This window comes from Lontra canadensis, unplaced genomic scaffold (genome assembly GCF_010015895.1).
Source record: "Lontra canadensis isolate GAN:19392208 unplaced genomic scaffold, GSC_riverotter_1.0 scaffold55, whole genome shotgun sequence".
Classification (NCBI taxonomy): Eukaryota; Metazoa; Chordata; class Mammalia; order Carnivora; family Mustelidae; genus Lontra; species Lontra canadensis.
The window spans coordinates 4792054-4809686 of record NW_022631049.1 but is presented as its reverse complement, the minus strand read 5'-3'; the positions used below and the strand labels follow the sequence as shown (position 1 = coordinate 4809686).

The 17633-nt window shown below is 38.6% G+C and overlaps 1 protein-coding gene across 3 annotated transcripts in view; it reads right to left on the bottom strand.

The window, feature by feature from the left end:
- Positions 1 to 17633, bottom strand: part of PPP2R5E (protein phosphatase 2 regulatory subunit B'epsilon) — a 143491-nt gene that overhangs the window by 82502 nt on the left and 43356 nt on the right. The window lies entirely within an intron of this gene.

Below are 17633 nucleotides of genomic sequence, written 5' to 3'. Positions count from 1 at the left end.
ATAATCAGGTTTACGCAAAGTTTGCAAACCAAAGAAAACAAGCAGAGTTTGACAGCTTTGTCCTTCTAAATTTTAAGTCAATATTAGTATTCACAGATATTAATACTTTAAAATATTAGCTAAAAGTAATAATAGTAATTTACACTTAAAGAGTTCTTCATAATAACATATCTGTAACAAAGGTTATTGACCTCCCACTAAAATAACATCAAGTACTGAACCACTTCAAAGTATTTTGTAAACCTTTTCTCTTTTCCGCACACCCTGTTATTTAAAGATCTAAGGCACTAGCTAAAATTCTGCAAACTTTTTATAGCCCCCTACAAGGCCTCAGAGTATGTCTGGAAGGAATATGATAGGTAGTTTCAACCTTCCCAGAACAAGTATTTGCTTAGAACCTACTATGTTTAACTTATTAATCAATCATCCATTCATTTATTCCACAAATATTTACATAACACTTCTTGCATGCCAGGCACTAGTCTAGGCCTTAAAGTTATATTTCTCAGCAAAATCAAATGCGGCCCTAGCCTTCATGAAATTTCTAGACCAAAAGTGAAGAAAACCTAATTAAATGGTCATATAAATAAATGTAAAACAGGTTGCACTATGAAGGGAAAGGTACAGGTACATAATGCAAAGAATGAAAAAAAATGGTACTTAACCATAAAAAATTTATAGTCTGGTGGGCAGTAAGATTAAGAAATATAAATAAGAGCAAGAAAATGCTATTAAGTAAATTCCAGGGACCAAGTTGAGAGGAAAGGGAAAAGCACTTGGTGAGGACCTACAATATTCTAGCTAGGGTCTTCCTGTGTGTTTTCCCACTGAAGCCTTATAAAAATCCAGCAAAGTGGGCATTAATACTCTCATTTTACAGATAAGAAAACTGAGGCTATACAGTCTTCGGCTTTACTAGCAATGGTGCAGAAACAGCTTCATGACCTAAAACCAGAAAGCATGATAAATTTAATACCAAGAGAATAATTCTTTGACATTAATTTGGACAGATGTAGGTGGCAGCAGGAATATGGACATGCCCCTCATCCTTTACCTCCCTTTTTACAAAAAGCCCACCTCCAGCCCCCCCACACCACCTGCCACAGCACACATTATTTTCACCACAGTCGCACCCTGTGCTCATGACCTTTCCACACCTACAAAAATCTGCCTTTGTCCTCTGAAACTATGGTCGTTGACAACCCTGGCTGCTAAAGAGACAAGAAACATATTCACATTATTGCAAAGACTGCATAGGAACAGTAACAAAACAGCTTCATCCAATGACCAAATCCGAACAATAAGAATTTCAGACCCAAAATGGGCAAATTATTTAGAGCCCCTCAAGCCACAAATACTCTACTTTCACAGAATCATAAGGCAACCATTATCAACAGATAACAGAAAAAAAATCTTGATAAAAAGAAAAAATATCTTATTCTGAAGTTTTAACAATTTGCATTGCCTCCTTAGAGCATTAGTGCATGCTGGTATCACAAAGTTGACCAAGCAGTAGCTTCTGAGCCACTTTCTGCCATTTCCTTAGGTCCAAAGACTTGAGAGTTCCCAGGTATCACATGCAAATGACACTGTCTCTTTGAAAAGAGCCAAGTGCAGCAATTTCAGCAGAAATTGTTTTGAAAGACATTCATCTAGATCTCAGAAAGGCTCACATTACATAAATCTGGAAAAATATGCACCAGGCTCTCTGTGGAAATGGAAAACACATACAAAAATGTGTATCTTCCAACCTTCTGATGAAATCAGATGCTTTATCTACAGATTCTTCAGAAGTCCGGATGGACCACGAGACCCATATTCACACAACCCTCACTGGAGTCTTTTTCAGAATCTATTGAAAACATCATGATCTCCTACAATCTGCCCTTCTAGGGATCTATAATACTACAAACAATGTTAAAAGATATTTGTTAATGAATAAATAAGCCAAAATAAACAAAGGTCACCAAGGACAGATCAGGTATTAAAAAAGAAAAAAAAAATGATACACATTCTGAAGAGCCATTTCCTGTTTCACAAGAAATAGTTCTTTCTGAAAATTGGGAATGAGTCATCTTTTCTCAGTCATATCCTATATAACGTAATAATAGTAAAAACTTAGTAAGCACATACTCTGAGACAGTCACTGTTCTAAGTAGTTTATGTGTACTGACTCCACAACGTTTATGTGTCCTCTCCACAATGCCATGAAGTGGATATTATCATCCTTATTTCACATATAGTAAATTGAGTCCCAGAGGTATTTAGTGACTTTCACATAGCTAGAAAGTGGTTCTGCTGAGTTTCAGACCCAGGCAATCTGGAACCTGTACATTAAATCACTTCTGCTAAAGAGTAACATGAACTTCCTTATCACTAAACCACTGTTATTTTTTCGTTTAAGGCCTACAAAATACACTAGGCGGGACCACCTGGAAGGGTTAATCTTCCTAATAGATTCTTTAACACAAACAGAAGCAGACATGAGTTCAGTCATCTCCCTCCACTTTGTACCAAGTAAAATGCAACTACCATGGGTTATACAGATTCTCCAGCGGGCTTGTTATTTCTGTTAATATTTAAAAGGACCCTTTCCGGTGGTGGTAAGTCTCTCAAAAGATGATTTCAAGTCTTCTGTGGCCTTCCAACATTTTCCTTTGCACCTAAGCTGCCTTACTTTAAAGACTTCAACATTCCCTCTGTTCCGATTGAATTTAAGGAACTGGTACACAGAAGTTCAGTTGTTTAATTGTTTTGGAACACGTGACATTTGTTGACTCCACCTACGTTTTGATAACATGAGTCAAATCGGTATTCAACCCAGTGTTCTCACTGGCCCAGCTTGAAGTCAAGAAGACACGCACGCAGTCGGTTGAACTGCTCCCAGATGGCCATGGGAAAGAAGGGAAGCATGACTAGAAAACGGAGAAACACAGGATAGGTAAGAAGACATCTTAGGCAGGAAGAGTTAAGAGTGCAGGTTAAGAGTGAGCACAGTGCACGGTGAAATGTGAGAAGATACGCAGGACTAGGCAGAGGAGAAAGAGGACTGGGAGGAACAGGAGACAGGAGTGAAGAATGTGAATGAACTTGGCAGTGAAGGACCTGAGAAAATGCAGGGTAATCTGGATGTCGTGCACTCACCACATATATTGGGCTGGAGCAAACACAGTAAAACGTGCTTTAGAGAGGTTCAGAGAGTCAGTCATGTCAGCCAAAACACTATCACCAAAACTAAGCATGAAGAGTTATAAGGAAATATCCTAAGCTGGCAACAGGGGGAGAACAGAAGAAAAGACAGTCTAAGATACATTTAAAAAATGAAAACCAAAGAATTTTTTGTCATATCAGATGTAATGAAAAGGAAAAGACCAAAAATTATTAATGTTTCTAGGTTTTGAGAAAAATACCACCGGTAAAAATGGAATCATGAGATAAGTTAGTTTATCAAGGAAGTTCATGCAGGTTAGTGTTAGAGACAGTGGGGTAACTCCCGGGCATCCAAGAGAAGAAAGATTCAAGATAGTTTTGGAAACATGAGGTTACCCTAGACAATAGGGATTTTAGATTCTCCCATAAAGGTGAAAGTCAGAGGAACAGATGAGTTCAATAAAACAGCAAATGGAGAACAATGAACAGAGGTTAAAAATGGAACCATGGGGCAGCTGGAGACAAAACAAAGAAAACTGGACAATGAGGCAGAAAGCTCAGTGTGTGAAGAAACAGAACCGAGAAGATGAAGTGTCACCAAAAACAAGAAGTAAAGTTCCAAGTCTCTTCCAACGATAATAGTATATGACAGATATATAAGCAGAAAAACTTCTCTGGTAGCCTTAAAGAAATTCCCCTCATGCTAATGAAACAACCCAAACAGTTCTCGAAGAGGCCTAAGAGATACCAAATCAAATCAAAGAGCTGGGGGACTGAGACAGGGCTAGCCGTGATTTGAATAGGGTGTGATTTTATTAAATTAAGATGAAGAGTAACAGGAAAGGGGATAAGATAAAAGGGAGGAAAATCAAGTCCATTCAAGTTTTCAGAAACTCAAGAGTTTTAACCCACATGCATTTGATTTTAATATTAAATCTCAATTAGCAATGTCAGGAAAATTGTGTGGAAAAAAAAGTCCAGATGAAGAGAATATCAAAAGGCAAAGGTAAGGAGTTTGGATTTAATTCTAGATACAGTGAAAAACCAACACAATGTTAAAGCTTGAAGGAGAGACACAGCATACAACTTGTATTTCTAAAAAGATCACTCTGCTCAGTATGAGTTAAACGAATGGAAAAGAGGCAAGAGAAGAAGTAGGGAAACCAGTTAGAGGACTACTGTTAGAGAATCATGATGATGACAAAGTGGACAAATTAGAGACAAATATTGGATGCAGATGCAACTACTTGCTGACAGTAACTATTCGGGGGGAGGGCGAGGATCTGAAAGTGAACAGAAGGCAAGAAACAGAAAGGAATCAAAGATGACTATCAGTTGTCTTGGTTACAACAGCTGGGTGAATAGAAGAGTTATTAAGTAAAAGAAAGAAGAAATGGTTTGGTGGGGAACTCAATTGTTCCACTGAGAATGTATGTATTAAGTTGGAGATGTCTGGAAAACATACACTTGAAGATGTCCAGTCAGCAACTGCATATACAAGACCAAAGTTTGAGCCAGAGACAGAAACGAGCAACAATATATAAATGGTCTTCAAACCAATGGAATAAATGAGATCACCTACAGTGAGAGTGCAGAAAGTAAAGCTCAAAGAGCCCTGAAAAAATCCAACGCATACAAGCAGAAGAGGAAGACCCAGCAAAGAGAATGAGAACAGACAGAGGCAGAAAGAAAACCTGAGTAGTGTCACAGAAGCCAAAGAGTATGTTTCCACAAAAAGAATGTAGTCAAGTAACAAATGCTACTGACAGACATGAGTCTATCAGATTTGGAGGTGACCCTGATAAGAGTACCTTCGGTGGGGGTGCCTGGGTGGCTCAGTGGGTTAAAGCCTCCGCCTTCAGCTCAGGTCATGGTCCCAGGGTCCTGGGATTGAGCCCCACATCGGGCTCTCCACTCTGCGGGGAGCCTGCTTCCTCCTCTCTCTCTGCCTGCCTATCTGCCTACTTGTGATCTCTGTCTGTCAAATAAATAAATCTTTAAAAAAAAAAAAAAAAAGAGTACCTTCTGTAAAGCATTGATAAAGGCAGAACCACATAACAGCAAGGATTTATGGAATCTTGTGCTATGGCCCCACCATTAACATACGTCTTTTTGTCTTCAGCTTCTATTCCTGCCTTCAACTGCTCCATGCCAAGTTCAAATGTAAAGGTTCTGATTGGTATACCAAGTCACCCTCATCTCTGGTGAGTAGAACCTCTGGGCTAGATTACTGCCTAGACCAAAGGCCTGCCTCCTAATCTGATTAGATGGTCTTGGGTCAAGTGGCCCAAACCAGTCATCTGAGACCAGAGCACCAGAGACCAGTCATCCATTAGATGGATGGCGGTCAGTGGCTATAAGAAGGTATTTTAAGTCTTGGCCTGTCTCTAAATACATTTTACTAAAATTTGTAACAAAGACTAATGAATACAATGAAGGTCTAAGAATTAAGTTTATAAATTATAAGCCGTTAATTTTTTCTTAGCTTGGAATAGGTATCCAGGTGTTCAGACAAGGTATCATCACTCTTCGTATCTACTAATAGCTTATAAAAAACGATTTACATTCTTTGAACTTGGATACACTGATGACAGTGACCACTTTCAGAGAAAAAACTACCAGAACAGCAAAGAAAAACTTTTTCAGTATGGCATCACAATATCTAGTATTTTTTTAATCATTAAAGAAAGAAAAGTACATATAAGTATTTTTAAAACTTTTATGATAAAATGTTATAAAATATAAGAAAACACACAACAGTTTGAATAGCATGCATTTATCCTCTATTAAAAAAAGAAAAAAGTTTCCATCCAAAACCATTCAGGCCCCATAATTTTATCCCACAGGAAAACCAAGCTAAAATGAAAAAACGACCAAAAGGAAGTTTACAGTGGAAACTCTGACAAATGCTTGACCATAGTGTCAAGAACAACAGTGTGATCATATGCATATGTCTACACAGCTAGACACAAATACATACATTATTCATTTCAGTTAGTGGTCAAAACTGAGGATTACGATTCTTAAAGCTTGTACTTACCACTGATGAACCTAAACAAAAAAGTAAAACCATAACATGAGTTGGAGTCAGAACACTCCACAAACAAAGCCCTTACATTTGAAAGTAGAACTGATGCTAATTTACATTTGTAGAGTACTCAAAAGTTTTTCATGGCGTTCTCAAACGTATTATTTCACTCAATAATCCTAACAAACCTATGAGCGAGGCTGGCTAGGTTTGATACTCTTTGCAACTGATGCGTGGTCTCCTCAAAATCATACATATAGTAAGTAAATCTATGTCTTACAGACTACAAGAAGCCCGCTGCTCCTTCCACTAACATTTTTATTAATACAGCCTTTACTAAGGGCTTCAAATCCCCGCTGGAATTGGTTCAAATATCACATATCATATTTGGACTGCTAAAATAGCCTCAATTACTCACTCAATATATTAAACATGCTATCATTATCAGTTCTAAGGCATCTGATGCCCTTGTACACTGATGTATTACTAGAAAACCAATTCTGACAGTTCATTCGTTATATTACTGTATTTATTTTCCTTAATGAGTACATAGAACTTGTTATAAGGCTGCTGGTGGTCACTGTGTTTCCACCCTTTCTCAGAAATTCCACTGATGTCAAACACATTAACAATTAGCAGCCATAAAGCAATCCACAAATTATGTATTCATGACATTCATAAATAAGATCATGCATTTAACAATAACCTAACTGAATAAAAAGGAACTTTATTATACCTGACCATTTTCCACTAATAGCTAAAAAGTAAAGAACAAGGTGAATGGGTCTAGACTGCAAAGTACTAAACACCTTTGACTTTACTACATACACCAAAAATGACTCCAATACAGCTCCCTTTTAAAATGCTTATTTAGGGGTACCTGGCTGGCTAAGTTGGTAAAACATGCGACTCTTGATCTCAGGGTTGTAAATTTAAGCCTCACATTTGGTGTAGAGATTACTTAAAAATAAAATCTTTTAGGGCGCCTGGGTGGCTCAGTGGGTTAAGCCGCTGCCTTCGGCTCAGGTCATGATCTCAGGGTCCTGGGATCGAGTCCCGCATCGGGCTCTCTGCTCAGCAGGGAGCCTGCTTCCCCCCCGCCCTTCCTCTCTCTCTGCCTGCCTGCCTCTCTGCCTACTTGTGATCTCTCTCTGTCAAATAAATAAATAAAAATCTTTTTAAAAAAATAAAATAAAAAAAATAAAATCTTTTAGAGGTGCCTGGATGGCTTAGTAGGTTAAGCGTCTGCCTTCGGCTCAGGTCCTGATCCCAGGGTCTTGGGATACAGCCCCACATCGGGCTCCCTGCTTGAGGCGGAGCCTCCTTCTCCCGTTCCCTCTGCCTGCCGCTCCCCGTGCTTGTGCTCTGTTTCTCTGTCAAATGAATAAAAACTTTTAAAAAATAAAAAAATAAAATCTTTTTAAAAGAAATACATAAAATACTTACTTAAAACACCGAATCTTCTCCCCACTCCCCATGTAATGCAATGGGCTATTCCAGAGCATCCTTTATGAAAGTCCAGAATAGCTACTGACTATCTGGATCATAGCCATGGAATACGAGCACCATTATCACTCCATAAAAAAGAAAACCATCATTATTAGAAATTAAGACAGCCTATAAGAATACTACCACTTCATGTCTCAGCCAAACTCAGCATACCACCTAAAAGCAAATGAGTAACTACCACCTCCAGAGCACTCAATACGTTCCGGGAACTGCCAATCTGCTTCAATGGTAACAAACAACAAAACACATAATGGCTGCTGACATTTACTGACCCTGTATGGTGTGCCCGGCAATGTTTTATGTGGTTTACATTAGTTATCTCATAACACCACACCTTACAAGTGAAGGAACTAAGATACCCAGCAACAAAGTATTTTGCCCAAAGTCACAGTGGCAGTTATGGAGATACCCAGCACCAGGCTTTCTTCACCATTTGGGGTAGAATGGGCTAATTTATTTAAAGTGCTCAGAACAATGGCTGATACATGATAAACACTCTGAGTGTACTAGTAATCACGGAGAGCATTATTCAATCTTCACAACAATCCAGTAAAATGAAGAAAGCAGAAAATAGAATGGGAAATGCAAAAGGAAACTGGAAAGAGAGCAGGAAGTAGATCAACAGACACTACTTCCAAAAGAAAAAGAAAGCCAAAGCTTTCAAAAAGAATGAGCAATTTAAATGTCTGCCCAAAGGTTTGTTTTATAGCCTTTGTGTTTATGTCTTTTTCTATCACTTTAATGATTGGTTTATGACCAAAAAAGGAGATGGGAAGGGAGAACAATAAAGGGAAGAAAGGGAAAGAGAAGTTAACACAGTCTCTGTGAAAAAACAAATAAATGCAAAACCTCATTTTAAGGCAGCCCCTTCTAAAGAAAAATATAAATGCAGGACAACCACAGTTATGAGTCTCTAATCTATCCACTACTGGATCCTTCTGAAAAAGCGCTTCATAAACACGTACATTACAGTTAAAAACAAAAATCTATGTGAGAGAAACAATGAATTCTAATTAGTACTGCTCTTAAGCAAAACAAGGGCAAACAAATCAGTATGATTTAACTGTGGGATCCTTCAAATACCCACTTTAGGCTGGCTTACTCCCTCAAATGTGAAAATAATAGCAACAACAACAACAAAAAGACAGAGCTCAGTTTCATTTAATAGTTGGTTCATTTAATATTTGGTCATCTGTTGAAACTACTTAAGGAAACCAAAGAAGGGCAAACTGATTCTTCTTTTTTTATGATGTATACACCTGCCCTGTAGTGCTGAACGCTGAAGACTACTGTTTTCAAACAACCTGTTAAACATCAAATGAAAACTTCTGGTCCTTGGCAACCTAATATCCAACAAACAATTTCTTTCTTTCTTTTCTTTTTTTTTTTTTTTTAAAGAATGATAAAACTGAAACCCATAGTGGTTAAGTTCAACATGGAAGCAAAACAGTCCAGTGAAAAGTGAATGCATACTGGAATCAGACATACTTGGGAGTACGATCTTGGTTTCCTCACTGACTAAATGCTGCCTCCGTTTCCCCACCAATGGGAGAATCACACCACTCTCCCAAGAAGCTGTGGTGAGAAATAAAACAATGTACAGGGGGGCCTAGGTGGCTCAGCCGGTTAAAAATCTTGACTCTTGGATCTCAGGGTCATGAGTTCAAGCCCCTTGGTGGGCCCCCCGTGGAGCCATTTGTTAAGTGGCAGCTATTGGTATTACTGTTACCATAATCTCCTTGTGAGTGGCTCAGTAGGTGACAGTTATCACTGTTACTATTAAGAATACAACCTTCTAGGGGGCAGGGACCATATCTGCCTTAGGCAGTGGCCTGGCACAGAGTAGCCCTGAAATACAGGAGACAGGGAGGGACAAAAGAAAGATTACACAAGAAATCAGCAGAAGAATTGATATTCAATACAGTTCTCCAAAATTCCTTCTAGAAGGCACTTATGCTATATGTAGAGTAACAATATGTTCTATTTCATTATTTTTTCAAACTCATTTAGGGGACTGTAACATCGTATTTTTGTAAATCAAGTAGGACAGAATACAACATAATAGAAACAAGTGCATCTAATATGATAAGTGTAAATTCTACTTCATTTAACGTTAATACTGGTTACATGTACTTTTTTTTTTTAAAGGTTTGAGAAAGCGTGTGCGCATGTGCATTGGGGAGTGGAGGGGGAAGAGAGTCTTTTTTTAAAAAAATTTATTTATTTATTTGTTTATTTATTTATTTATTTGGGGGGTGAGAGAGGGAGAGATAAAATCCTGACGCAGACTCCCCGCTGAGCATGGAGACTGACATGCAGCCGGGTCCCAGGGCCCCAAGATCATGACCTGGGCTGAAATCAAGAGTCAGCCACTTAAATGACTGAGACACCCAGGTGCCCTGAGAGAGTCTTAAACTGACTCCACACTCAGCGTGGAGCCCAACATTGAGGTTTGATCTCATGACCTTGAGATCATGACCTGAGCCGAAATCAAAAGTCAGATGCTTAACCAACTGTACCACCCAGGTGCCCCACATGTGCACTGTTGCACTAATGTGTGTGTATATACTGGGGTCCAGATGTAAAATGAATTCTTGACTGCTAGAGGTAGCACCAAAATCAGAAAAATACCATCCTAGATTATCCAGGACAATTCTAGTTTCATGTGATCTTGCATTTTTTTAGTAAACATGAAATGAAGTATATTAACTAAGTGGGATCTGAGATTTACACATTTATCAAAAATAGGAGCACCTGGGTGGATCATCTACTGATCATCTACCTTCGGCTCAGATCATGATTCCCCAGAGTCCTGAGATTGGGATCCCTGCTCAGTGGGCAGTCTACTATTCCCTCTCTTTCCCCCTCTGCCACACCCTGCTTGTGTTCTCTCATGTGCTCTAGTAAATAATAAATAAAAACTTTTAAAAATAAAGAAAAAATGTATATCAAAAATTATGAAAAAAAAAAAAAATCTCTGCCCAACCTAAGCTGCATCTATTGGTATGGTACCTATCTAAAATCCATAGCCTGAAACACAGATCCAGAACTGCACCAAGAAAGTCATCCTACTGAACTCAAGTGAAACTAAAATCACATAGCTTAGTAGTTATAAACCATGGCAGCTCTTCCCCCCTAATTCAAAACATAAAAATTACTATGAATTCAAGGTCATTTCCAAGCATCATAATTCTTTTGTGAGTTACCACAAAATAATCATATGATATACATGAGACTCTCTATAGCGAGGTTAAAGTATCAGAGCAAGTCATACCTTGGACAAAGCTCTTCATTGAGCTCTCCAAAAAGAAAATGCAGAAGTTAGATCTATTTAACACAAAAGCCATTTTCTGTTGTAATTTATGGCATGTGATGACTAACTCAGCAAAAAGTACATTAAATGCTCAATATCCTCTGTAAATTAAAAAATATAAAAGTAACACATGTAACTAGAGGGACAGAAAACTCTGGGTGACAAGAGCCAAGGTAGCCAGGGCAGCCCATTTTGAGACAGACTAGTCTAGGGTATGTGGGACACAATGAGAATCCCTGAGAACCAGACCCTCACTGACTTACTAGGATACAAGATTAAATCACTTAACTTCTCTAGATCCTAATCTCCTTCTGCTAAAGAAAACATTAAGAACAGTACCTGTCTCTGGGCTGTTGTTCCCATACTCCACAACAAAGACAAAAACACACAGAGATACACTCTGAGCTCTTTAGAAGATTAGTTTCTCTTCTAAAGTCAACTTGTCAGGGACCATTCAGGTGACAGCTCCATCTGTCTGCCCGAACATTCTCTTCTGTTCACTCGACACCTCACTAAATTAACTGACCAGCATGTTTGCCCACAATTAAGAAAAAAGAACTGAACAAACCGAAACTTAAGTCTTTGGTACAATAAAGGAAGAGGTTGCTGCATGTTTAACTCAGTCTAAATAGCACCTGACCTGTATTGACAGCAAATGAAAATCCTTTTTGACAAACCTTAACTAAAAAAGAGAGTGTTTGGGGCGCCTGGGTGGCTCAGAGGGTTAAAGCCTCTGCCTTAAGCTCAGGTCATGATCCCCGGGTCCTGGGATCGAGCCCCACGTTGGGCTCTCTCCTTGGTGGGGAGCCTGCTTCCTCCTCTCTCTCTCTGCCTGCCTCTCTGCCTACTTGTGATCTCTCTCTGTTGAATAAATAAATAAAATCTTAAAAAAAAAAAAAAAAAGAGTGTTTGAGGAGCAACTGAAAAAAATTCTCCTTGAGCCATCGAGCTCTGTTCCACTTAGTGAAATGAAACTGACGGGCAGGGGAAACTAACACATCCAATCAAATAGTGTTAGGTTGATTCATATGAAACTGTCATTTTCGCAGGTCAAAGATGGTCAAATATTGGCAATTTCACTTGGTTCAACCTAAGAGGATGCCTTCTTTTGCTAACAGCCCTAAGACTAATGGTGTTAGTAGCATCAAAGGACGATGGCCTCAAACCAGAATACACACATGGGAACATTTTCCACAAAGAATTTTTGCTTTGTTTTTTTTTTACTTTTTTGGTTAGGTAAATATTAAAATACTCTCAAAAGTAGAAAGAACAATATAATGAACCCCCATGTACCCATCACCCAGCTTCTGACATTCTCCAAATGTCAGTATCTACAAGATCCTGGAAGTTCCATGCTGTGTAATTATCTAAACATACAAGAAAAACTTTCCCAAATCAATGTAAAAATTCATTATCTTACAAAGGTCTTTAAAGCTTATACGACCAAAAATGTTTGAAAACTGCTGGTGTGGGGCATGTATGATTTTGACCCTATATGGATGGTACAGGGTCCAAACTTGGGCGAAATATTTTCTGATTCAGTTGTTGAGCACTGACTTATCTAAGAAAGGGGAGTATTATAAGTGGGCACAAAACACACCTAGCCAACCAAGACATCTGAAACTAATAAATAGAGTAAACCAATGTTTTACAAAAGGACAAAATTTATTTGAACAGATGAAAATTCTAAAAAGTATTTAATTAAATTTACTTCGAAGTACCAAATAAAGGCACAAGCATATACCCTCTAGAAAGTCTAACAGAATAAATTGCTCATTAACAGTTTAATTTATCCAATGCCTGCTGTGAGCTGGGCCCTGACATACAAATACACATTTCTTCAACAAATTTTTCTCAATATTTTCTATGTATCCAACATACATGATGATTCAGAGGTGAACATACATGATGATTCAGAGGTGAACAAGAGACAAAGATCTCTGCCCTAGTAGAGTTTCCGTTCCAGCACGGGGGTGCAGTTAATATTATAAATAAGAACAACATAGTATGTTTAAAGGGGATAGGTAGCAATCAGAAAAAGAAAAAGTAAAGCAAGGAAAGGGAGGGGGCGGGAGACAGCCATTTACCTGATTATGACATCAAAGTGGTAAGTACTACCTGATATTTGATATCAAGACTGATATCAAGACTAATGAAAATGTGGAGGAGGAGGCACTTCATTCTGCCTCCTAGGGGAAGTGATGTCTGAGCCAAGATTTAAGAGAGCAAGAGAAACTGGCCAGAAGCGTAAAAGAACTAAGGGCTCTCCGTGTCCAGAGAACAGTACATGTGTGGGCATGGAGAGCAAGAGCCCAGAGCACTGGGAAGAGGCTAGAACCTAGGTATGTGAGGGGAAGGAGGCAGCCAGGAGAGAGGCAGACAGGGGTCAGATCAGAGGGTTTCCATTTTTGGCGGGGGGGACGGGCAGGAGCTAACAAAACTTTCTACCACAGAGCTGTGAAACAGAAAGCTCACACAGGCAGCTCTGAAATAAACATATTTTACTTCTTGCACAGCCAAGAAATAAAAGAGCAGAGCAATGATGGGGAAAAGAGGAGGCAGGACAGATTCAAAGAGCTCTCATGCGGCTGGAGGCAGAAGACTCAGAGCTCCAACAGATAGGGCTTGGGCTACAAAGGAGATAATGGTGCCACTCACCAAAATGGGGAAACTCAAGAAGAGATCCTAGAGAGATTTGGGGCATGCAGAATTTGAAGTGCCTGTGAGAGCAATGAAGGAATAACTCAAAATGCAGGTATGGACTGGAGAAAATTCGAGCCTGAAAATATAGACTGAAGAGTCTGAGAGGAAGATGTTGGGACACCTGGGTGGCTCAGAAGGTTAAGTGTCTGCTTTCAGCTCAGGTCATGATCCCAGGCTCTGGCATCTCTCTCTCTCTCTCTGACAAATAAATAAAATATTTTAAAAATAATTTTAAAAAATAGAAAGAATAAAAGGAAGAAAGGAGGGCGCCTGGGTGGCTCAGTGGGTTAAGCCGCTGCCTTCGGCTCAGGTCATGATCCCAGGCTCTGGCATCTCTCTCTCTCTCTCTGACAAATAAATAAAATATTTTAAAAATAATTTTAAAAAATAGAAAGAATAAAAGGAAGAAAGGAAGGAAGGAAGAAAGAGAGGAGGTGGGCACTGAGGACATCTAATCATTCCCCTTTTCAGAACTAACCTGCATCAATAGTACTATTAATATCTTTCATATGTCCCAAGCAGGTACTGCACCAAATGCAGTATTTACCCAATTACCCAAAAGCAAAAAAACAGCTTCTTAAAAGAGTGAGGCAATGACACAAATGAGGCTATTACAGATAATTTGCAGAGCCATGAGCAAAAATGTTATAATTCAAACCAAAGAGAAGTTATTCAGAACCCATGCAAAGATCTGGAAGACCAGACACAATAAGGTTCTAAACCTAGGCCAAGGATATTTGCTAAGTCCTTCACAGTTTTCTCAGGGTAGTAAAAGATACAAGAGAAGTTTCAAAACACTATCACAGGGCACTACAAAGTTCAACGTTCACAGCCTCGTATTTGAATAATTCACAATGAAAACATATAAACCAGTAATTCCTCTTAAATTTGCAGAAGACTGAGGCAGAAAAGAAAAGCCATTCACAGCCAACTAAAGCGTAAGTTTGCTCATCTCTCCTCACAGGGTGCACTTCTGACAATACACACAACATGAAGGAATGATGCTTCTTATTTTAAAAATAAGTAACTTTTCAGCACTTTAAGGGAAAAGAAAAACTTTCTCCTGAAGCAATTATTATATCATAACTCAACAGTTCATTTCTTGAAATAGCTGCCTCACCTGCTTTATTTTTATAAAAGTAACTGTTCTATCCAAATGAAGCATCAGTTCCTTTTGTAGATTTCTGGCCTGATATTGCTCTGATTCCCAGGGGAGCTAGTACTGCTGCGGTATTCAAATAAGATGAACTATGAAATACACAGGTCCTCTTCCATGTTTCTCTTTTTTTAAGATAGGGGAAAAAAGACATAAAAATCTACAGACATTTTCATTTTTAGTAAAATATAACTTGGAATTAATTTGTTGCAGTCTGAGTGATTGTTTGTACATATACTGACAAACATTTTTGATGGAGAACCCCCCCCACAAAGGTATTTCTTCTAAACCATGAGCCCTAATTACATTTAGCTGTAGCTCTGCTCTTCCCACTGCTTTTCACTTTTCTCCTCTCTTCCCCTCTATTTCCCTGGTTCAGACACACACGGACACGCACATGCGCACCCACACTATGATTCTTCCACCGCGGAGCAATTTTTTTCCCATGATGCTCCTCGGTGGAAACATTTACACAAATGGTAGGTTGTCTACAAATCCCAAAAAGAAACACTCTTCCAGAGTACGTTACACACACACATGCACTCATACATAAAGATTATGTACGTATGCCAATATTCTTATATTAAGAAATATACTTTATCTTGAGATATATACTATATAGCAACACTGCAGGTTCTCTTCATAAAGTCTTTATCAACAACACCATCACTTAAGTCATATCAGAATATAAAACTGCAAAAAACATGAGGTCCACAGTACTCCACCATTTCCCCTCTCTGCCCATTTTCTTCCCCAGCCTATTACCGCTTTCTTGCCTCCCCTCTCAAAACAAACAAACCTATGGAAGACTTCCCTCTCCCTGTTCTGGCCACCTCAAATGCCCCTTCCCCTTCCAGCCTCTCTCTCCAGTTCCCTCTCAAATGGCAAATCTTCCATGAAGCCTTTCCTGGTGATTCTCTCAACCTGATCTCTCTCCCTACCTGTGAGCTACAAGGGTCTCTTGCTTACACCTCGCTCACTGCACTAAACCAGACTTCCTGACCCAATCATATGTGCCCACTTGGGATTTTATTTAATTATATTTGTGTTCCTGCAGCACCTAAGAGACCAGCACCTAACACGAATAGAGCTGAGCTGTCTCAAACGCACATTTCTCGAACAAATAACTTAATAAATAAATAAATACAACTGCCCATAAAGCCCCACCTGTATTCAGGCCCTTTAACAAGCATAGTTTTTATCTTGGAATAAATCAGAGGAAGTTACTCAACCAGAAAAGGAATATAAAACCAGTCTCCTAGTATTTTAACACATTGCCTGGGTTTCCAAAATGCCACCAACTAAACAAATTACTTAAATGAAAACAAGTATTAGCTCAAATTGTTAAGATATTTTAAAACAATAGGAAAGTGGTATATTCCACTAGGAAATCAGATTTAAAAATTAAAAGAATTAAACAATTACAACAATTTATCCTGTCTCTCTTTTAAATTCTTCTGTTTGGTCTTTCTCCAGAGCCAACAGATGTTTTTCTTCTTCAGCTTAGTCATTTGGAGAAGAAAAGGAGTTTGAAAATTGTTCAAAAGCAGAAGTTTGGAAATTGATCCAATAGTTTCTGAAAAACATCTCAGAGACTACTATATAAACCTAGGAGGAATATCTGTGTTTTGAGGGTCTTCACAAATCTGTAATCTTTTCTACTTTACGGATTGATTACTCTGCTTTCAAAATGACTTTAAACCCAGCAATCAATTCACTGTATGCCCTCTATAAATTTACTATGTCAGAGAATCCTTCCTGCTGTTTCTAACACTGAAGTTTAATTTCAGGGTTCCATATTCACAGTCATCTCAACACAATCACATTTTCTCAGTTATTCTCTCAGATTTAGTCCAAATATCCTTTTCTCAGATTATTCTAAATACTGCTTTATTACAGTACTCTCAGCATTTTGTTAACTTCCTCTTCTTTATTTATCTTTCACATCATGCAAACTATTTCCTTATATATATATATATTCCTTCCCTCCTAGCTCCATATTTTAAAGGGTGTTAATGAGATACTGAACAGAAAAGCACCTTTTAAATTGTACAGTACTATGACAGATTCACTGTATTGCTCTTACTCATTCTCATCTTTCTGCTTCATTCTTTTCTATCCCCATTTCAACATCCACCCATTCTTAGGACAATTTCTTCCAAATTCTTTTTTGTTCCCTTAATTTTTTTATAAACATATAATGTATTATTAGCCCCAGGGGTACAGGTCTATTAATCGCCAGGTTTACACACTTCACAGCACTCACCATAGCACATACCTTCCCCAATGTCCATAAACCCACCACTCTCTCCCTAGCCCCCCACTCCCACCCCCCTCCCCCCGCCCAGTTTGTTTTGTGACATTAAGAGTCTCTTATGGTTTGTTTCTTCCAAATTCTCTAGAGCCAGGGGACACTGCTTAACACTCAGCAGACATCTAATAAATATTCATTCAGTGTGTGATCTCTGGAGAAGCTCCTAGATGTTCTGTGAGCTATATATTCCTTCTAAAAACTTCTCCAAAAGTCTTACGTAGCAACTATCATGGAACTGCATTACCATATGACCAAAGACCCAAAGAGCCTAATCGACTATAATGTCTGGTTCTGAGATAAAGAAATGGGTACCCAGACTTGCCCAAAATAACAATGTTAACTGACTTGCCCCAAATCATACAGATGGTTAATGACAGACCAGAATTAGAATCCAGGTCTTTGTGTACTACTGGTGAGTTTGGCTTGTTGGTTTTTTGCTCTTTTAAGTTTTGTTCCTTCA